This window comes from Lepisma saccharinum, chromosome 18, assembly GCF_977018435.1.
Source record: "Lepisma saccharinum chromosome 18, izLepSacc3.1, whole genome shotgun sequence".
In the NCBI taxonomy this organism is placed as follows: domain Eukaryota; kingdom Metazoa; phylum Arthropoda; class Insecta; order Zygentoma; family Lepismatidae; genus Lepisma; species Lepisma saccharinum.
In genome coordinates, this window is record NC_139246.1 from 18,430,824 (window position 1) to 18,455,222 (window position 24,399).

Below are 24,399 nucleotides of genomic sequence, written 5' to 3' on the forward strand. Positions count from 1 at the left end.
CACGCTGAAGCGAGAGCGTTGACGAGCATTCAAGACACGTTGAGCACGGTTCAGCAGAAGATCGAATATTTAGAAAATTTGAACGTCGAATCCAATCTTGCTCATTTTCATCACGTACTGGACAACATACAGGGTGACTTGGAATCGTTACGGACAAGCGTACCTTCGAGCGAAGATTTGGAAAAATTGAAAACGGCGGTGACGGCACTATCCGAATCGAGCGACATCAAAAGTTCATTGAGCGATCTCGAGAGTAGGGTGGCCAATCTCCCCACCTCCAAAGAATTGCACGTTTTGAAAAGAAACATATCTCGAATGCTGAAACGACTAGAAACGGAAACGGCGAACGTGGAAGAGATTCGGGGCGAAATTAGTTCGCTGGTGTCGACGCTGCCCACTTCGCAGAGGGTCGCCGACCTTCACACGCAGTTTACAGAGATGCGAAGGATCGTGAACGATCTTACCGAGAAGAGCTCGAAATTGAATCAAGTCGAGAACCTTCAGAACATCGTCGTCAACATCAGAGATCAAGTCGGAGTGCTGGAATCCACGCAGGAATCGACGCTGGCCTCTTTCGGTGCCAAGTTGCAAGAATTCAACGAAAACTACAAGCAGTTGAACGTGGAAGTGAAAATCAAACCGTCGTTTTCTGCCGTAACGGATACCATAGTCGAGCATTTGCTGCCCATCGAAAATAAACTCGGACAAGTTCACAGTAATCTGCTCGGCGTCGACACTAAATTCGCTAAACTCCATTTTCTGCAAGCCATCGAAATCAACAGCGTACCCAATCAACAGAGAATCTCCACGTTCGTCGAAGGTAACAAACTGTACATGTTGCATTCTTATCATCCGTACTACAAGTTTCTCCTCGATGGCACGATTCAGATAAACGAATTTTCGTACTGGTCTCACGGTAGAAAAGCTAGCGTTCCTACCATGACTTTGATATCGAATCGTGGTGTCCAGAAAGCAGGAAACATTCCTCTGGCACGTTGGAACGAAACGCGCAACATATATGAAATACACGAAGACGAAGATCTTACCGTTTTCGACGTGAGTGCCGGCGATAAGCTGATCATTCAAAACACGAGCGAGGTACCACCCTCTTTGAATCCCATCACGCTTGTGCTTCTCTTGAAACGTAATCTCTAAAAAAATGTCTAGGCAAGCCATCGTCGAAGAATTGCATAAACCTGCACGCCGTAACTACGAACGTTTGGCTGTGGTAACCAAGGGCATCGACGACCTCTGGCAAAGTGACCTCGTGGAGATGAGTAGCGGCAATTTGAAAAACGTACATAAATTGAACAAGGGCAACAAGTACCTTCTCACCGTCATAGACACGTTTTCGAAATTCGCATGGGCTCTACCTTTGAAAGCCAAAACGGGAACGTGCGTCACGGAAGCATTCAAATTAATTTTTCGCGAAAGCGGTGGCAGACGACCACGGTTTCTGCAAACGGACAACGGTAAAGAATTTTACAACGCCGTATTCCAAAAGTTTATTCAAAAACACAAGATTCAACATTATTCGACCTTCAGTCACATCAAAGCCAGCATCGTGGAAAGATTTAATCGAACCTTGAAAACACACATGTGGAAACGATTCACGCTTCGGGGAAATTACAAATGGGTCGACATCCTGCCGGAACTCGTCGACACCTATAATGATACGGCACACAGAACGGTAGGCATGAAGCCAGCTGACGTTACGAAATCTGACGAGCAGCGTTTAATTTCTACAGTTTACTGTCCAAAGTACACTCCCACGACAAAAAAAGCTAAATACAAAATTGGAGACCAGGTGAGGATCAGCAAATTCAAACGCACCTTCGAGAAGGGATTCACAAAAAATTGGAGCACGAAACTTTTTACGGTGGTTCGAGTTCTACCCGGAAACCGACACACGTATATAATAAAAGATAGTAGCGGCGAGATTTTGAAAGGAAGATTTTACGAAGAGGAAATCTCTCAAACGAAACACCCCGACACGTACCTCATCGAGAAAGTATTGCGTAGGAAAGGTGACAAACTGTTTGTCAAATGGCTGGGACTTCCGGAAAAGAGTTGGATCGACGCGAACGAAGTGATCTTGTGAGTACGTGGAACGTGGTGAAGCGTCTACCGGATCCGGAAAGTCAAACGAGAAAAAAAAAACGGTGAGTTGCTTCCCGACAGCATCCGCTGTCTGATCGTAGGTCCTTCGGGGTGTGGGAAAACGACACTGCTCGTGGACAATTTTCTCCTCGCACCGAATTGGTTAGATTGGAAGAACAGGCACCTGTACGTGTTCTCGAAAAGTTTGGAGCAATCCAAATACCAGCAACTGATGAAACTGTACGATGGTCTGGACATTGCAACGTTCGCCTCGGAAATAAAACCACTCGACGATTGTCGTGAAAATTCAGTCGTCGTGTTCGACGACGCCATCCTGGAAAATCAAAATGAAATTCGCAACTTTTTCACGCAAGGTCGTCACAAAGAAATGGATTGCTTTTACCTAGCTCAAACGTTTTCCAAAATTCCAAAACAGTTACTACGCGACAACGCTAATTTCATATGTTTGTTTCGTCAAGATCACACCAACCTCAAGCATGCGTACGATGACTACGTAGGCGGAGACATGAACTACAATCAATTTTCGGAAGGCTGCTCTTCTTGCTGGAACAGTGACGATTTCGGATTTGCTACGATCGACATGACGAGGAAACCCAACGATGGAAAATACAGAAACAAAATCAACGACTTTCTAAACGTTGCAACGTTGTGAGAAACGACGTGTATAAATAACGTCATGACGAAACGGAAAATCGAAGACGAAAATCTCAAGCTTCGCGATTACCTCGCGAAACGCTTCAAAGGTTGGAAATCCGAGAATCGCGGATTCTACGAAGAGAAGAAACGTCAGGATCAACCTGTGATCGATGCCATCAGCGGTCTAGGTAAAGAAATTAAAAGTGTCACGGAACAAAATAAAAATTTGATCAACGAACTCGTACCGCTCGCAGCTAAAAGTTACGCCGTACCCACGCCCATTTCGAGCATTCCTTCGACGCCGTTCGAACTGAAGGATGCACCGGCACGACGTCGAGCCATTGGTAGCACGTCGTCTTCGGATAAAATCGAGTTGGGACCTTTGGCACGAGACTACCTGAGTACGGGGAAATTCGACAAGGATGAAGTGTTCGGATTGTATCCCAGCATGGAAACCAGCGAAGGCGGCGGTGTGGTGTGGAAGATTGGGAAATCGAAGGTGACCTTCGAAGGCAACGACATTAAAGTCAATTTAGGCGACAAGGATAGTTGGACCAGGTATCCGGGTACGGTGGGACTGTGGGAACTCGTCGCCAAAAAGCAGCCGAAAGATTACACCGACGAAGATTACCAAAGTTACAAGGAAATTCTGATCATGACGGATGCCTTGTACCAGAACAACGACGCCTCGCAGAATAGGGTGAAATCGAGCAGCGGCGAGAAGTACAGGAATCTCATCAAACCGATTTGGAACCAGGTCAAAACAGGCAGCGGCGTCAAACGCTACAACACGTTACCCAAAGAATTCGTTTGGGTGGACGACGTTAGGAAACTCGTGGACCGATTGTTGGTGATAGCCGGCGAAGAGAATGCAGGCAATCGTAATTTCTACAACGAGAAGGTTGGCATCGTGGACATGATCAGCACGAAACTTTCCAACTTCATCGTGAACGACGACAAGGGCATAGGTTACCTGATCAAAATCATCAACACGCTGCCTCCGAGATTCTGGAACGTGGCCGAAGGAAAGGGACTCGTGAACGACATCATCAACAAGTTACCTTTCGAGATGCATCTACCTGGCTACCAGTACTGCGGACCGGGTACCAAACTCGAGAAAAGATTGGAGAGAGGAGACAAGGGTGTGAATCCGTTGGACGCCGCATGCAAAGATCACGACATCGCTTACAACACCACGCAGACGGATCTGGATGCACGTCACGAAGCAGACAGAAAGTTAGAGCACGCAGCTTTCGAAAGGTTCGTGAGCAGAGACGCATCGCTGGGTGAACGGGTCGCCGCACTGGGTACCACCATCGCCATGAACACAAAACAAAAATTGGGGTGGGGTATATAAATAACATCCAGTAAAAAAAAAAACATGGCTTGCATAACTGATTTGCCGCACGAACTACTATCTAAAATATTCAAAAAGGTAGTTAACGGAGATGTTAATAAACTTGTGATCATAGCTAAAACGACGCCGGCATTTCACATGGGATGCGAAATAGTTCTCAAGGACCATCTTCGGGAGATCAGCGGCCTGAGGTGCGGTGATCTCAACATTCTGCTTTCGGCTGCAGGGGAAAAATTAAACGATAGGTTGGATGAATTGCACGAGGCAAGGCAGGGAAGAAGATGGTACACAGTAGATTGGCGCAAGTCTAAGCAGGAGACGGAAGATATCATTACGCACGTCATCGCGTTTTCCGAAGCACGGACTTTCTTCCTCTGTTAAAAAAATAATAATATATATACGTGTCAAAAGAAAAACTTGATATATAAATAACACACATCGTGAAAAAAAATAATCTTCGGTATATATAAATAACACACATCGTGAAAAAAACAATTAAATTTCTCTCTAACACTCTAAAATTTTTTCTTGATATGGCGACTGAAAAAATGAGTGATCTCCAAGCATTAAAACAAATGCTAAATTTGTCAGTCGAGTATGTAAAAATTCAGGAATTGGAAGTCGACAAACCTTACACGATAACTTCCGGTTCAATCGTTTCTACCCAGTATGGTCCCAAGGTACGCCTGTTGCTCAACGCACAATACAGTCTATTTTTACCAGATCGATACGCTAACATGTTATCCGACGAGAAGCTATCTATTTTAATCGAGAACAAAACTCGAATCGTGTACAAGGGGACAAAGGCACTTCTTGGCAAGAAAACGAAGCACGTAATAGAATTTGTGTAACGACTGCGAGGCCTTGAAAAAAAATCTCAGAACATTTATATATAAATAACATACCGTAAAAAAACTACACAAGAAAAAATCTCAGAATATATATATAAATAACATACCGTGAAAATAACACATAGAGCATCAACATGAAGCCCAAGGGTGTCGTGTACCAGATACCATATTCGAATCTAAAAAATCTAGGTGCCCTCGATGGGTTACTTACCAAGAAACAACGTGAGAAGAAACGTTCTTGCTTGTCGAAAGGACACGGAATGAAATTGCTGCTCAGCACACCTCAATTGAGACGCTTGCAGCGTTCGCGGAAACAGCAAAAGATCGGAGGTTTCATATTCAGCATCCCGGCCATCCTGGCAGCATTGGGGGCCGATGGAAGTTTGGCTGGCGGAAGTGCCGCCATCGCGAAAACCGTCATCGACTCGAAGAAGAACAAGGCCGAGTTGGAAGAACAGAAACGTCACAACCTGGCCATGGAGAAGAAAAAAGGAAAGGGCATGATGAAGAAGTTTAAAAAAAAGAAACAACAGCACTCACCAACCGAGACATTGAATCTCTGATCGAACCGTTACAAATCAAACACTTCAGAGGAGTTTTCATGTCCGACTTGTTACCTTCAAGCGTCAAAAGAAGAGAATGCGGAGTAGTCAACTTGGACGGTCAAGAAAATCCAGGCACGCATTGGATATGTTACCACAAAAATGATGATAAAGCATTCGTTTTCGATTCTTTCGGAGGTGTTCCACCTACAAATTTAATTCATTATCTGAAAACGAGCAAAACCTCTATATACTACAACGACGAACGCATTCAAAATTTCGGAGACGTGAACTGCGGTCATCTCTGCCTCTCCATGCTCACGTTTCTCTCTAAAATAAATAACCCTACGATCGAGGATTTCCAGAAAGCATTGTGGAACCTCAAACAGCATCACTAGGATGGGCGTGTTCCATCTTACGAGCGAATCTTCGATCTTGAAACTCACGCTGCACGACGACATCGTCTATCCTAAATCCGTGGCTCTGCGTGAATTCTACAGCATGTACCTCATACCTAATGTTACGCAGCACAACAACATTAGCGTCGGAAGCGAACACATCGTCGTCACGCCAGGACAATACAATATTTTCACTTTGCAAGCTCAATTACCCAAAGGCACATACCTTTCTCAAAATTCGGTCACGCACAGAGTGGAAATCCTATCCGCGACGGAGACCGTGGACCTGGGCACCATGGGAGAACTTTTAGGTTTCGAGAACGACACCAAACTCGAAGCTGGCATCAAGCACGTAGCAACCAACATTCCTAAATTCTTGGCCATAGAGACTCTGAACGTACACTGTAACGTGGCAGAAGGCATGATCACGAAATGTTCGGACGGATTGTTAGGAAGTCACAAGCAGACGGGAATTATAGCCACGTTCAAACCAAGTTCCGAGTTCATGGAACCGATCATCTACACACCCTCTTCGCCGATCTATTTTCCAGTATGTCGCAACCGCATAGACGACATAGAGTTGGTGGTGACGAACGAGAAAGGAGACGTGGTGGATTTCGCAGGTGCCACTACGACGGCCATCGTGGAGATCAACATATAATAAATAACCATACATAGTGAAAATGGAGCAAATCGAAAGTTACGAATTGCAATCTTTCCCTCCCAACCGTCGCACGTTCGCCAATCTGAACGAAGCGAACAGGGAGATCGAATACGACGTGGACGTAGGCGACGGGTTCATTCATCCTCACAGAGCGGACCTCTACCTTCAATTCGACGTGGTGAAGAAGGAAAACGGAGACGCGTTTCTCGCAGCAGCAAACTTGATACTCGTGGACAACTTCGTGCCTCACCTGTTCTCGCAGGTGGAGGTGAGGAAACACAACACCGTCATCGACAGAATAGATTATCCAGGCATCACGTCGACGGCAGTGGGAACGTTGAAATTATCCAAAACGGACGCAGCGTACTACCAGGCCGGGGGATTCGAAGCCGGGACCAAAATATCGACGAGAAGTCACACGGTGCTCTTACCCATGCGTCTGCTGCCTGGTTTCTTCTCGGACTACAAGGAGATCATGTGGAAGGGAGGACTGAGGATCACGTTTCGAAGAGCGGCCAACGACAACGACGCACTGATGCGATACGCTACTTTGGGTCCGGACGGCACCACGCCGATAGCCAACACTTTACCCGAAGCGGCGAAATGCGTCATCCGAAGCATGGAATTGAGAATGCCGGTGGTGGAATACGAAACGAACTACGCCCTCAAGTACAAAGCGGAGATCTTGAAAAGTCCGCAGGTGCCGATTCACTTTCACGGTTACCAGTGCGTGCAGAAGATGGCGTCGGGAAGTCACATGGAATTCGACGTGACGACGCAGTTCAACAACATACAGTTCGACATGCCAGATTTCGTCGTAGTGCTTTTTCAGACCGGGAGGGACAAGAATCAGGAAAAAGATTCCAGCAAGTTCGACGACTGCAAGATCAAGAACGTTTATCTGAAGAATGGACGCAACGAAGTGTTCCCGCGCGAGAATTACAACCTCGACGTGACCAAAAACGATTACCTCAAACTTTACGAAGCGTTCTCGGCTTACAAACGCGTGACCGAGGGAAGCGTGGACATGTACTACACGCCCAGCGAGTTCAAAGCACGGAGACCCATGACCGTCATCAACACATCTAAGAGAAAGAAGATTGTGGTCAACGATCGAACCAACATCAAGGTCGTCTGTGAGTTCCACGATGTCTTGCCCGAGGATACCCTATGCAGTGTCATCCTGATTGCAGAGAAGTCCTTCGCCTACGACGTGAAGAACGAGAGGGTCACAGAGCAGTTTTAACAAGTTTTTTAACATCTTTTCTTGCACAATAAGAAATTTTTTGTACTAGCACAATCAGTTACAATAGCACAATACGAATTTCACTAGTTCAGATCAGTTACAAATGTCAATTTTATTAGTTATCAGTTACAATATCTTTTTTTTTGCACTATAGCACGAGACAATCAGAAAATTTGCACAAAAAAATTTGTTGTTGTTTTTACACGTGAAAATTAACAATAAAATTTCTTTTTTTTATCGTTTCAGATGCTGTCGAAACATCAAAAACACATACACACACTAGAAAAAAAAAGCATGCAACTTTATTTGTAACACACATATTATAATATTATAATAAACATAATTATTTTTATCTATATCTCACAATAAAACTCTATATCCAAAAATATCACAACATCAAATAACACTAGAGTCGTTAGTACACGTTGCATGCATTACGGAGGTCCTCTGTAGAGTTTCATGGAAGTTTGAGAAAAAAAAAAAACACGTGAAACTCTACAGAGGTGCGGTTGTAGATAACCGCAGCCGTTAGAAAACCTTTACTTTTTTGGCTGAGCACCACGCACCCTGGCGAGGTTATAGGGGCCAGGTATCCTAAAAAACAACAATTATTATTTGTTTGTTTGCGTCACAATACATACGCGCGCGCGCGTGTGTGGCACATCGTTCCCCCGAGAGAGGTTTACAAAAGTCACGATATATAAACATTGGCCTCTCTCTTTTTTTTTTTGGGATTTGGAAAAAATTTACAATAAGATGCATTCGCTCACCACTGTTGCCAGCCATAAATCTCTCTCTCTCTCTTCATCTTACAGCAAAGTTGGCATCTCTATTTTTTTTTAGTTGTAAGTGGGTTGCCAACACACTCTAGTTAATAATGCTACATATTATACGCACACACGCACACACATACTATATTACCATCCACCCATCTCTCTCTCTCTTTTACGGCAGTGCGTGTTTGTTGCCGGCTCTCCTTGTTTAGTGTGTGTAGGTTGGCAAAAATTGCTTTATGCAGAGTAAGGCAAGCCTCAAGCAAAGTTGCCAGCTCCTTGCTTTAGGTTAGGTTAGACCAAGCAAAAAAAACTGTAGGTGGGTGTTGGCAGCTGTCGGTTGTTTAACTCTTCCCTCTCTCTCTTCTCTCTCTTTTTTGTAAAAGGCTATGGCAAAAATACCAGTAGGTTGGCAACCTTGCTTTATGCACTGTAAGGCAAGTCTTAAGTAAGGTTGCCAGCTCCTTGCTTTAGGTTAGGTTAGACCAAGAAAAAAAAAAGGCTGTAGGTGGGTGTTGGCAGCTGTCGGTTGTTTAACTCTTCCCTCTCTCTCTCCTCTCTCTTTTTTGTAAAAGGCTATGGCAAAAGTACCAGTAGGTTGGCAACTTTGCTTTATGCACTGTAAGGCAAGCCTCAAGCAAGGTTGCCAGCTTCTTGCTTTATGCACTGTAAGGCAAGCCTCAAGCAAGGTTGCCAGCTCCTTGCTTTAGGCTAGGTTAGACCCAAAAAAAAACCTTGGTGATTTTTTCGAGTAAAATATTGGCAACACTGCAAGAAAATAGGGCTTATGCCTTACAAGAGCAAACCATTAAGGCGAGCCTCAAGCAAGATTGCCAGCTCCTTGCTTTAGGCTAGGTTAGACCCAAAAAAAAAACCTTGGTCATTTTTTCGAGTAAGCAGCTGGCAACACTGCCAGAAAATGGGGCTCATGCCTTACGAGAGAAATCCATTAAGGCGAGCCCCACCGAGCCCCATTTTCTGACGTTGAACTCCCCCACCACCACTACTTTAAAACTCAGTTTCTATTTCAAACGTTGAGGCGCTAGTGAATATGTTTAGTAATTATTTTGTCTGTTAGAAAAACACATCTATTTCTTGGTAGCGCATATAAAGTTCACTTTGAAAACTCAAATAATAATTGATATATAAATTAATAATATACCTATTTATTTCAGAATTCGTGCTATATTTTGTAACAAAATGCCTATTACAAATTATGAATATAGTACAAAACCTAATGTGACTATTTTATGGAATTTTGACAATTAGATTAAATCGTAAGGCATTTATATTAACAATATAATTGAAGATTATTATTCATGAAGATTTACTGTATTTTAATTATTTAAATATATGATATAACTTACATGAACGATCACTTAGAAATTTGACACCAACTTTTTTCTGAAGGCAGGGCAAATCCTCGGAGACACACATTCGGGGTTCTGAAATATAATCTTAATGAACTAATTACATAGAAACAATGACCTACTTCTCTTCTATTCTCGTACATTACTATTTCAAGCAAGAAGTAAATTTCATTGATACTCAAATTCACCTGCTTATAAATCAATTCTCTTGTAACGTCAACACCTGTAACATGCTTCAAATTGCCTTTAGAAACTAGTTTTAAATTATAAGCTAGATCAAAGAAAATTCATGAACATTCATAAGCTTTACATTTTAACTAAACTTGTAACTCTTTGAGATTACACAGAACATTTTCAGATATATAATATAAAAAACGACGTCTTCATAGTTGAAGATAGACAACTTGATGGTTACATAGATGCAAGTTGACACAAATATGGCACTGGAACTGATGTGGTTATGTGAAGCTTCTCTCAGATTAGAACGAATACTTAACATTTTATTAATTCCGTTTACTGTTTGATACTGTTTTTACTGCATGTCACTACATTGTTACGTACCCAATAGAACCAAGTAATGTAAATAGTTTGCGAGAGAGGAATAGAGATGGCAGCACCAGGCTTGAAAAATTAAGAATTAACATATTATATGTGAATAACTTTATAAGTAAGATCAAAGCAAATTGAAAAGATGAAAAACAATAGAATCTATTATAAGAAGACAAAGAGTAAATATAAAGGAAATAAATTAATGTAATATACTTTATAAATCAAACTAGTGATCATATGTAAAGTGATCAGAAAACTAAAGATGTCAAAGCACTGCTATAAATTTGTGTCTGAGCAGATCTTGAATCTGCCTGATTCAAGATTCTGTTGTAGAAAAGCGAAAAGAAGGAAACTAAGAAGATAGTCTATATCCAAATCACCCACAAAGAAGGAAGTCCAGATCCAGACTGTACATCAAGAAAGAAGTCCAGGTCCAGATCCAGATTGTACATTAAGAAGGAAGTCCAGGTCTAGATTGTCCATTAAGAAGGAAAGCCGGATAGAAGAATACTCAAATCGAGAAAACAAATAATAAAAAAAATATTGTGATGAAAATTGACTCTGAATGAAAATTACAGAAGAATGTAGCTTATCATGTAAATATTCTGATTCCATGTATCCTGTGTTCGAATAATATATAAGTTTAAACGTCTTCATTGGAAGGCATCCTGTCTGGTTTCGTTGTCTACAAAGAACCCTACCCTGTAGATGAGAGGAGGGTATTGTGGAATACCATTTACATTTCTAAAAATAACTGCACTAGTTTTTGAATAAAATACCCAAAATCATCATGAGTACATACTATAACTAATTGTAATGAAGTGTCACTTGTAAGAAAAATACTATTTATTTTGCTGTTATAAAAAAAACATATTTTAAAAAAAAAGTTACAAATGGAGGCTAATATGAAATAGTCAGGTAATATGGAATAGGTGGTTTAAACCATTGAAAAACTAATGAGACTTCATAAAACATAGTTATTTTGAACTATAAAAACCATATTTCTAAGATTATGTGCAACTCATTTCTGCTTCGAGTCTATTTACAAAAGTCACAGATATAATCTTCTTTCTCTGCTCCGGTACAGTCAAGGTGAGCCCACAGAGAACAGCTGAAGCATTGAATCCAAATTTCCCCGCGTTGATCTTCGGAGAATGTTCCGTTACAGAAGATACATTCAGCGTCTTTGCTTTCCGGTTCTTTAGTTGAGGGCATGAAGTCCATTACAGATGATACATCAGAATGGATCGATGCATCGCTGCTAACACTGGAGTCATCTCTTTTAGGTTTAGGTCTAGAAGGTCGGTCTAAGTTTAATTTCTGAACGGGGGGTCTTTGAATGCTCGGTTTGTTTTGTTGTTTTGAAGCTTCTGGTTCCTTCTTTTTGTCCTTTTCTTTCAGTTCATCCTCTAACTGTGTTTTATATGGGGAGTAGGTTATTATAGAAGAACATCCAGCTTTCCTGCCTCTATTTGACTTTTGCTTTTTTGGAGGTGGTGGTGATATCTCTATGGGTAGGACAAAATTTGTTGACTTAGACGTACCAGGGACAACCACATCAGGACTCTTGGGAGAACAGGGTTGAGGTGAATCAGAGCTGGTAGACGAACATGGAAGAGGGTCAGTTGTGGGTGTCATAGTCTGAGGCCTAGGAACAGTGAGTGTAGAAGCAATAAAATCTTCACTGCTGAAAACATTTCTATTGACAGGATAAATACCAGTCACTTTGAAGCCGTTTACTGCTATGTCCCCACGTTGTACTTTAAGGTAGGCCCTGCCAAACAGTTCCATCATATCAAAAATACTCAAGGGCCTTGAGCTATGCCTTAAAAAAGATCTCACTTCCTCACTATAGTGAGACTTTAATGGACTCATAAAGGTTTTATCCAATGGTTGGATTTTATGCGAACAGTGGGGAGGTAGACATACAATCGTAACATGACTTTCCCTTGCTAAACTAATTACGTCAATGTTACGCTTGTGGGTTGTGTGGCCGTCAAGGAGAAGCAGGACAGGTGACTCAGCTGAGGGTTTTGTTACATCAATGAAATGTTTAAACCATTTAGTAAAAATGTTTGTCTGTATCCAACCAGACGGGTGGCACGATGCGATGGTCCCTGGTGGAGCACCTCTAAGAAGTTGTTCATTCATGTTCTTCCTCGGGAATATCACAAGAGGCGGGACAAAGAGTAGTGGGAAAGTATATAGGATGAGCGCCGGAAAGGAAGAGCTCCTCTCCAGCAGATTTGCTATACTTAAAACTTGCTCAACATGGCCATATGAGCTTTTTTGCTCTAGTGTGGAACTCTGCTTAACCCAAGGATTTTGGAAAAATGCCCTCGGGAATTTTTCGGAAAAGAAGAGCTCCCCTCAGATTGATTTGCACATACTTACAAAAGTTGCATCAGCCAGATTTTTGTCCATAAATTTGTCAAAAATTGATATATTTTTGGCCACACCAGAAATTAAGCAAAAACCCATACATATACATACATATTTACTTCTGGTTTAAGTTTAATTGGATACCAGGTTCAATTTGCTTATCTAATATTAAAACAATGCAATATGCAGAGCCCCTCTAGAATTGCTCCGTGTTTGCATGTTTCTCCTCTGTGTCAGTGTGTACAATTCCCGAGACGGTAGTATTGATTTTTTCCTCAGCGCCAGTACTTACAGAAATTCCCGAGTATTGCATCAGCCAGTTATGTGAGAGTGACTGAGGAGAATAGATGTGTTGTTCATACTTACAGGCCTGTTTGGTTTAAATATTCATATTGAACAATATAAAATCTGATATTTGTTGTAATCCACTCATATTTAGAGTCAAGCTTATATTTGTCCCAGCCTGTTATACATAACAAGGTTATTACCATTCAAGATATGCATGTTCGTGCAGGTATTTGCGCTGGGTCAGTGTGAATGAATATTTCCACTTGTAAGCTATTGGCTTTACAACCTGTCATAATAAGCATAGAGTTTTGATTTGAACCCCAGGAAATTTTATATAAATACCAAAGCCAAAAATATTAAGTGTATACACACATACATACATATATACATACAAAGCACACAGCTGAACCCAACTGATATTTTTTATTCAGTATAAAGTTTTGAATAGAAACCCAGGAAATTGTATATAATAAACAACAACAAAAATGCCGAATCAAAAATATTGTAATCAGTGCAATAAAAATATATTTAGCTCTAATTGGGCCAGACACCAAAAGATTTGTAATCCAGACAAATACAGAACTCCCACAAAAATTTGCCCCAAATGCAATAGAAAATACAGCATGCAATACTTCACATATACACATAAAGATACTTGCTCTGCACAATCATCAACACAACCATCTACATCTGGTCTGAAAAGAAATCACGAAGTACCTGTTAATGCTTCACCTGCAAAGCAGCCACGCTATGAACCCATCCATAGCAGTTTTAATGCCCAACTTAGGGATTATCGCTTTGTATCAGAGCCAAGATGTGGCATTGAGAATTTTTTGAACAGTATAAATCCTGATCTGCAGGCAATTCTTAATGCACATCTTGGCTCTTATAAACTGTCCCTCAAATTGTTTGTACAATATAAGAAGCCAAATGGCGCAAAATTTACACAGCCCCACATAACAGAAACTGTACCGGTTTATTCAAATGCACATTCAGACACAATAATAAGCAGGTTGATGGATCAATTGAACATTAAACACTCTGAATTTGCAGCAAAAGAGTCCGGATGGAGCCTATGCGGTTCATCACACAAGTTATATGTTAATATTTCTGAATTCAGCCCATTACAAGGTTCCACTTATCTGCAATTACCTGACAATATCAAAAACAAAAGAGCCGTGGTTAATATAAAAAATGCCGACCAGAAATGCTTTTTGTGGTGTATTTTAGCTGCTTTGTATCCAGTTTCAAGGGATCCTCAGAGAATAACTTATTACAAACAACATGAACATCTTTTTGACGATGCAATGGAGGGTTTGGAATATCCAATGTCTGTTCAGAATATTGATAAATTTGAAAAAAAGGCCAGGCATATTAATGGAAAACAATTATCTATTAATGTATTTATTTGTTCCACTGGCAATTGCTTGATAGCACCTCTCAGAATCAGTACATTTGATGATGAATCTGCTGTTCCGATTGATCTGCTCTTAATTGAAGGGGATGGCACTTATCATTATACTCTGATACATAATCTTGAAGCTTTAGTGAGAAAGCAAATAGACAAATCCAATACAATATTCAAGTTGTGCAGAAGATGTTTAACTGTATTTGATGGTAAAAAAATAATAAAAGGGGTTTGTAAAGTGAATGCAGAAATTGCTAAAAACAAGTTAATTGAGCATCTGAAATACTGGGGCAACCATAAACCTGTTCATATGGTGATGCCCAATCCAAGTGAAAATTGCAAATTCAAAAAGTTTGAAGCCTTGTTGGAACACCCAGCATATATTGTCTGTGATTTTGAATCGAACCTCAAACCTGTTGCATCCTGCAATCCAGATCCTAAAGAATCTTCAAGTACATCATACCAGTTACATGAACCTTCCAGCTTTTGTTATACAGTTGTACAGGATGGTGTAGCTAGTGAGCCACGCTTATACATGGGACCAAATGCCATCAAAATATTTGCAGATAAAATAGAAAATGAGTGCCGTGACATAGCATCTAACATCTTATTAAAATCAAAGCCTATGTTGCCTTTAACAGAGGAACAGATTGAAGATTTCAACAAAGCAGAAAAATGCCCGGTATGTGATTCTGAATTTTCAGATACAAATATCAAGGTGAAACACCATTCTCATACAGATGGTAAATTCTTAATGGCCCTGTGTAATAGCTGCAATATTAAGATCAAGAGACCAAGATTTGTCCCCATATTTTGCCATGGAGCATCCAATTATGATTTCCATCATCTGATCAGGTACGAGGGGTTTGACAAGCAGAATTTAAATATTTTAGCTGAAAATGATGAGAAATATATATCTATTAGCAAAATAATTAAAGTTAATGGTGTTCATATTCACATAAGATTTCTTGATTCTTACAGAATTTTATCTGCTAGCCTGGCTATACTGGCCACTCAATTATCTGATGATCAATTCAAAATCACACGTGCATTGTTTCCAAATCAGGACCTGAAATTAATTAGGCGGAAGGGTGTATATCCATATGACTATGTTACAGATTTTTCTAAATTTGATGAGTGTTCCCTGCCACCACAAGAAGAGTTTTACAGCAAAATCAGAGGATCTGGAATCACTGATGATGATTATCACCATGCCCAATTGATGTGGAACAATTTAAATTGCCAGACATTTGGTGATTATCACATGGCATATTTAAAACTTGATGTCACCCTCTTAGCTGATATACTTCAGGCATTCAGAAAATCTTCTATGCAAAATTATAGACTGGATCCAATGTATTTTTACAGTGCCCCAGGTCCAGCATGGGCCGCAACGTTTTTGAATACCAAAATGCATTTGGATCTGATCCACGATCAAGATATGTATCTGTTTATGGAGAAATGTATAAGAGGAGGGATGGTGCAATGTTCCCAGAGATATGCCAGAGCAAATAACAAATATATGCCTGATTATGATCCAACACGGCCTACAAATTATATAACGTATGTAGATGCAAACAGCCTCTATGGTCATGCCATGATGCAAAAACTGCCATATGCAGGGCTTGAATGGGTTGAAGATTTCAATATTGAAGATTTTCAGGACTTTGATGACAGTAACTATGGCCTCATCTTAGAGGTTGATCTGACAATTCCAGATAATTTACACAACACATTTTCTGATCTGTCCCCAATTCCTGAGGTTAAGTGCTCACCTGGCTCTAAACAGAAGAAGCTCATGATGACCCTGGAGCCAAAACAAGGCTATGTCACATATTACAAAAACCTCCAGTTCCTGATGAAACATGGTGTTCAAGTGACCAAAATTGGAAAAGTTTTGAGGTTCAGGCACTCAGAATGGTTGAAACCATATATTGATACAAATACAGAGCTTCGAACATCTGCAAAGAGCCAATTTGATAAGGGCTTGTTTAAATTGATGGTTAATTCTGTGTATGGCAAAACAATTGAAAATGTCAGAAAACATACCGATGTTAAAATAATTACTGACCCCAGCCTGAGCAAAAAATTGGTTGCAAAGCCTAATTTCAATTATAGAAGAATTTATGATGAGCACATGGCACTTTTCAACATGAAGAAAACAAAGATTAAGTTTGATAAACCTATTTATGTAGGGGCTGTGATATTGGAATTGGCCAAATTACATATGTTAATATTGTATTATAATGTGTTGAAACCTGTTTATGGTGATCGTGTAAAATTGATATACATGGACACGGATAGTTTTATTCTTGATATTCAAACAGAAGATGTTTATCAAGATATGTTACAGCCTGAATTGTTTCCATACTTTGATACCAGTGAACATACAAAGATTCAACACCACCACAACAAAAAGGTGCCTGGCAAGTTAAAAGATGAGACACTTGGTGATGTTATTGTGGAATTTGCTGGGTTAAGTGCCAAGGTGTACAGTTTTAAAACATGTAGTGGTGTTGCTGCCAAAAAGGCCAAGGGCATTGGCAGAGTGACTGTAGACAAAGATCTTGAATTTGAAGATTATAAAAATTGCCTCAAATCCCAGAATTTAATCAAAACATCAGAAAATAGAATTCAGAGTGAGGATCACTTATTGACTTCAAATGTTGTAAGAAAAGTGGCTCTGGACCCACATGATGATAAGAGATGTATTTTATCATGTGGCATACATACTTTACCTTGGGGGCATTGTGATTTGAAAAATGGGAATCAATGCCCAATTACAGAGCATGATTTGAAATAAATAAACATGCCTATGAACTTATTTGGGTTCAAGAAACAGGCTATTATGGAGCTGCCAACACCACAACCCTCTTCTGATATGCTGTCTAAACTGAGTGGCTTCTTAATTATTCATCTGAACAGCATACTTACAGATGTTGATGATGAAACAGGCAAAATATTGTACATATTTAACAATAATTTAAATCATTACCAATTACCTGTAGGTGGGCAATTGCAATTTATTACAACCCCTGAGGGCAATGTCAAGATTTCAATAGGGAGAAATATTTACAGAATTAAGCACTCAAACATGATTTCTGGCACTGTATATACTGTTTCTGCTGGTGACTGCTTATATATTGAGGTCCCTGGATCATATGACAAGCTTATACCCTTTTTTATAGAATTAAGAATCAGATACTCTATAATAAATAACCACTAAAACAAAAATGCCTAATGATATATTTGGCCATACAAGGCATGAAGATCACAGTGATGAGATTCTGATGCTTGATGTCAGAGTCAAGAAATTAAGAAGTGATTTACAAGCTTTACAAACCACACTCAATGCCAGTCTTCAATTAGAAATTACAAATTTACAATCACAATGCATGGACCCTCTTCTTAAAATTGATTCTGAACTCAAAGTGCTGCTTCAGAAATATACTGATCTGGCCACATTGGATAATTTTCAAAGTTTAGAAGAAGCTGTAGCAGCTCTTCAAGCCAAATTTAAGACCCAGGCCACCAACTCTGAGCAATTGAAACAACAATTGGAAGAGCAAATAAATAATGTCCAGGCACAGCTCCAAACAATTGTCAAAAGCATAAAATCACAAGAAGATTTTGATCTAGTGATTTCCACTCTAAAGGAACAGATTCAATCACTCCAGTTACCTAATCTGGACCCCTTGAGGGTACAATAGCAGCAGTGCAAAGTGATTTGGCAAATGTACTAGAATCCCGCCTGCCCGGTATTGTAGATACACTTGTCAGTGTCCAGCAACAAATCACAAAGCTTGAAAACCTCAACACTGAATCTGAGCTATCTCATTTTCATCACTTGATCGATGATATCCAAACAAAACTTGAAATTTTACAACAATCAACACCCACTCAGGCAGATATAGCCCTGCTCCAAAATGCTATGCAAAATGTGGCTGATGCTTCTGAATTAAACAATGTGAAATTGGCACTTGAATCTTTGCAAAATACTGTATCAAATCTGCCTACATCACAGGAACTTAAAAATATTAAGAGAGCTGTGAATCGCATATTGAAATCAGAAGATATCAAGAATATCCAAGCAGAGATCAAACATCTCACTCAGACAGTGGCCACTCTACCAACCAATCAACATATTAATGAACTGCATGCCCTGTTTGAGGATATCAGAAGACAAGTCCATGATCTTACTGCTCAAAATTCAAAATTGGCAGTTGTTGAAAATTTGCAACAAATTGTAGCTAATATCAAGCAACAGCTAGGAACCATGGAATCCAATCAAGCAAATGCTCTGTCTGTTTTTGCCACCCAGCTTCAAGAGATTGTGCAACAATACAAGAAACGTGTTGTGGACATAAAAATCAAGCCAGGCCATGATGATGTTGTTAGAACCATCAATGAGCACCTTGAATCTGTAACAAGCAGATTGCTCACAGCAGAAAAGGAAATAACAGGCATAATCGAGAATCCAAAACATACAGTAATTCTTGAATTGTACAGCATCCCCAACAAAGAATATGATTCACCATTTACACCAGGTGGCAAAATATATATGCTGTCCCCTGCACAATTTTATTACCAGTTTTTTGTTGGGGGCACATTGAGACCAATCAAGATCAAATATTGGCTTCAACCACAGGCACACCACTACCCCACCTTATCAATAACAAATGCTGACAACAAAGTGAAAATCACCAGTGTAGAGTTAGAGGATTTTACAGACCCCAATACATTAGAAACAGCCTATACTGAAGATGATGGCACTTTGGAATTTAAAATACAAATAGGGGACAAATTATATTTAGAAAATCCTGCAGTATCAGCTGCTGAACACCCCATAGTTGCAATATTCCTGTTTACATATTATGTCTAGACAAATTATTGTTGATGAATTACACAGACAAGCCAGACATAATTATAAGAGACTCCCAGTAGTCACAAAAGGCATAGATGATTTATGGCAGAGCGACTTGATTGAAATGGCAAGTGGAAAGTTGAAAAACTTAGACAAAATCAACAAGGGCTACAAGTATCTACTCACTGTAATAGACACATTTTCAAAATTTGCCTGGGCTCTGCCACTCAAATCCAAGACTGGAAAATGTGTTACAGAAGCCATCAGGACAATCATCAATCAGAGTGGAAGATCCCCGCGCTATTTGCAAACAGATAATGGCAAAGAATTTTATAATTCAGTGTTTCAACAATTTATTAAAAGCCAGGCAATACAACATTATTCGAGTTACAGTGATCTCAAAGCCTCAATTGTAGAGAGATTCAACAGAACCCTAAAAAATCTTATGTATAAACAATTTACCCTCCAAGGTAATTATAAATGGATTAATATTCTTCCAGAACTTCTACATAAATATAACAACTCGGTCCATTCCACAATCAACATGAAACCCTCTGAAGTAACTTCATCTGATGAGCAAAAATTGATCAGGACTGTTTATTATCCTAGATACCAGCCAACAACAAGAAAAGCCAAATACAGGGTGGGTGATCAAGTAAGAATCAGCAAATATAAGCACTTATTCAAAAGAGGCTTTACAAGAAACTGGAGCTCAGAATTATTTACAGTGGTTCAAATTAAACCTGGGACCCTTAACACATATATAATAAAAGATCACAGAGGAGAAATTCTCAAAGGCAGGTTCTATGAACAAGAGCTCAGCAAAACTAAACAGCCTGACACATATCTCATAGAAAAAATCATCCGCAGAAAAGGCAACAAGTTATTTGTCAAATGGCTGGGTCATCCGGAAAACAGCTGGATCGATGCAAACAAAGTGATAATATGAGCACCTGGGATGTTATAAAGAGGCTGCCAGAACCTGAACAGCAGAATAAGAGAAATGGCAAGTTGCTGCCTGAAAATATTAGGTGTCTTATTGTTGGGCCATCAGCTTGTGGTAAAACTACACTAATGGTTGATAATTTTTTATTGGCCCCCAACTGGTTAGACTGGAAAAACAGGCACTTGTATGTTTTCTCTAAGAGCTTGGAACAATTAAAATATCAGCAGCTGATGAAGCTATATGATGGATTGGATATTGCCACTTTTGAACCAGATGTTAAGCCACTCCATGAATGTCTCGATAATTCTGTTGTTGTGTTTGATGACATTATATTGGATAATCAAAACAAGGTTAGAAATTTTTTTACACAGGGCCGGCACAAAAACATTGATTGCTTCTACCTGGCACAGACTTTTTCAAAAATACCCAAGCAACTGATCCGAGACAACAGCAATTTTATATGTGTGTTTCATCAAGATCATACCAACCTCAAACACATACATGATGAATATGTAGGTGGGGACTTGAGCTACAATGATTTTTCTAAATTTTGCAGCAGGTGCTGGAACCAGGACAGTTATGGGTTTGTCACAATTGATATGACAAGAACACCTAATACTGGCAAATACAGAAATAAAATCAACAATTTTCTAGACATTGAAATATAAATAAATAAACATGAAAAGGCCAATCATTGATGATCTTAAGTTAAGAGATTATCTTGTAAAAAGATTTAAGGGATGGAAATCAGAGAACCGAGGAATCTATGAAAAACACAAACAAACAGAACAGCCTATAATTGATGCTATTGGTGAATTAGGTAAGAATATCAAAACTGTTACAGAGCAAAATCAAAATTTGATCACGGAGCTTGTACCTGTAGCTGCTAGGAACATATTAGATTATCCATTCACCCCACTTTCCAGTATTCATACACCTAGTCCTGTTGCTCCTAGAAGAATTGAAGCTACTCAGGATCCTATTGAATTGGGTCTTCTTGCTCAAAAATATTTAACCACACCTAAAGACAACAAAGATGAGGTGTTTGGCTTATATGCTGACACAGAGCTTGATGGCAGCATCATACATAGAATTGGCAATTTCAGAGTAACATTTATGGGAGATGATCTGATTGTTTATTCAGAATCTCGTCTCGGAGAAAAAGATGCTTTTGTTAAGTACCCCGGAACACCTGGGTTGTGGGAACTGATGACTCGGAAAAGGCCTGGCAGCTATACAGATCAAGATTATGATTATTACAAAGAAATATTAATAAAATCAGATGCTCTATACCAGAACAATGATCCCACACAAAAAAGGGTCAAGTCTAGCAGTGGGGCAAAATACAATAATTTAATCAAGCCCATATGGTCACAGATCAAGACTGGCAGTGGAATCAAACAATACAACACCCTGCCTAAAGAATTTGTGTGGGTTGATGATGTCAGGAAACTTGTAGATAGGTTGCTGGTAATAGCTGGGGAGGAAAATGCTGGCAACCACAATTTTTACAATGAAAAGGTTGGAATTATGGACATGATAAACACCAAATTATCTAATTTTATAGTGAATGACACTAAGGGGATTGGATATCTTATAAAAATTATTAATACTCTACCACCTAAATTTTGGAATATTTCTGAGGGTCGGGGCCTGGTTAATGACATTATAAACAAGCTGCCATTTGAACTACACATTCCAGGCTATCAGTATTGCGGTCCAGGCACAAAATTGGATCATAGATTAAACAGAGGAGATCCTGGTGTTAATCCCCTAGATGCTGCTTGTAGAGACCATGACATAGCATACAACACACATACTGATCTTGACAAGAGACATGTTGCAGACAAGAAATTAGAAGAGGCTGCATTTGGTAGATTTGTAAGCAAAGATGCTTCTTTGAGTGAAAAAATAGCAGCATTGGGAACCACCATAGCTATGAGCACCAAACAAAAACTGGGGTGGGGTTTGTGAATATGTATATAATAAACCTACAATGAAGGCCAAGGGTGTTATGTATCAAATACCTTATGCAGGTCTCAAATCTCTTAAAACTATTGACAGTCTCTTGACCAAAAAGCAGCGCAAGAAAAAAAGCTCTTGTATTGCAAAGGGACATGGTATGAAATTGTTGCTTAGTACCCCCCAATTAAAAAAATTACAGCAATCAAGAAAAAAATCACATGTGGGGGGATTCATATTTACTATCCCTGCCATCTTAGCAGCACTTGGGGCTGTTGGGAGCTTGGCTGGGGGATCAGCTGCCATAGCAAAAACAGTAATAGATGCCAAGAAAAATAGGGCAGAATTAGATGAGCAGAAGCGCCATAACCTGGCCATGGAGAAACAGGGCAAAGGTGTTAAGAGAGCCATGAATAAGTTTAAAAAAAACAAGAGCCGCTTACAAACCAAGATATTGAAGCTTTAATCAAGCCACTGGGCATCAAACATTTTAGAGGTGTGTACATGTCTGATTCTTTACCAGAACAACCACTCAAAAAAGAGTGTGGCATAGTCAATTTGGATAAGTACAAAAATCAGGTCACTCACTGGATCTGTTATCTTAAATATTTAAACAATGAGGCATTTGTGTTTGATTCATTTGGAGGTGTTCCACCTGAGAATTTAGTAAAATATCTAAAATCAACTAATCTTTATTACAATAATGCCCGTGTTCAAAACTTCAAAGATGTTAATTGTGGACATTTGTGTTTATCTGTTCTCAGATATATGTCTCAAATAAATAAACCATCAATTGAAAATTTTCAAAAAGCCTTGTGGTATTTAAAACATCATGGGGGTATTCCATCTCACCAGCCAAAATTCAATATTGAAACTTAGATTACATGATGATATAGTGTATCCCAAAACAATAGCTCTCAGAGCATATTGCGGCATGTACCTGATCCCCAATATTACACACCACAACAACAAAATTGCAGTTGGGGATCAAAAAATTGTCATCACTCCAGGGCAATATAATCTGTCCACTCTAAATGCTCAATTACCCAGAGGTGTAGTGTTATAATCAAAATTCTGTCACTCACAGAGTAGAGATTGTATCTGCTACAGAAACAGTGGATCTGGGTACTATAGGAGAGCTGTTAGGCTTTGAGAACAACACAAAACTTGAACCGGCCATCAAACACACTGCTATGAATATACCTAAATTCTTAGCCATAGAGACTCTGAATATTCACTGTAATGTGGCTGAGGGTATGATCACCAAATCAAATGGCATAGGCACTCACAAACAAACTGGCATCATTGCAACATTCAAACCTAATTCCGAATTCATGGAGCCCATCATCTACAATCCATCCCCAACATTATATTTTCCTGTGTGCCATAATAGAATAGATAATATTGAATTGATGGTACTAATGAAAAAGAAGAATTAGTTGATTTTGCTGGAGCCACAACAACTGCAATCATAGAGATTAACATTTAAATAAAAATACATACAATGGAAAATATTGAGAGTTATGAGCTACAATCATTCCCCCCAAACAGGAGGACATTTGCAAATTTAAATCAACCCAACACAGAAATTGAGGTTGATCTTGATGTAGGGGATGGCTTTATACACCCCCACAGAGCAGATCTATACATCAAATTTGATGTTGTAAAGCTCGATGGAACAGATTATCCGGCAAATTCAAATATAAGATTGGTGGACAATTTTGTGCCGCATCTCTTCTCTGAAATTGAGATCAGAAAGCATGGCGTTGTTATAAACAGAATAGATTATCCCGGCATTACCTCCACAGCTTTGGCCACACTAAGATTATCCAAAACCGAGGCTCCATACTACAAAATAGGTGGTTTTGAAGCTGGTGATAAAATATTATCGAAGAACCACACAGTGCTGTTCCCTATGCGCCTATTGCCAGGATTCTTCTCAGATTACAAAGATATTATGTGGAAGGGCGGGTTAAGAATCACATTTAGAAGAGCTGCAAATGATAATAATGCTTTGATGAGGTACAGCACATTAAACTCTA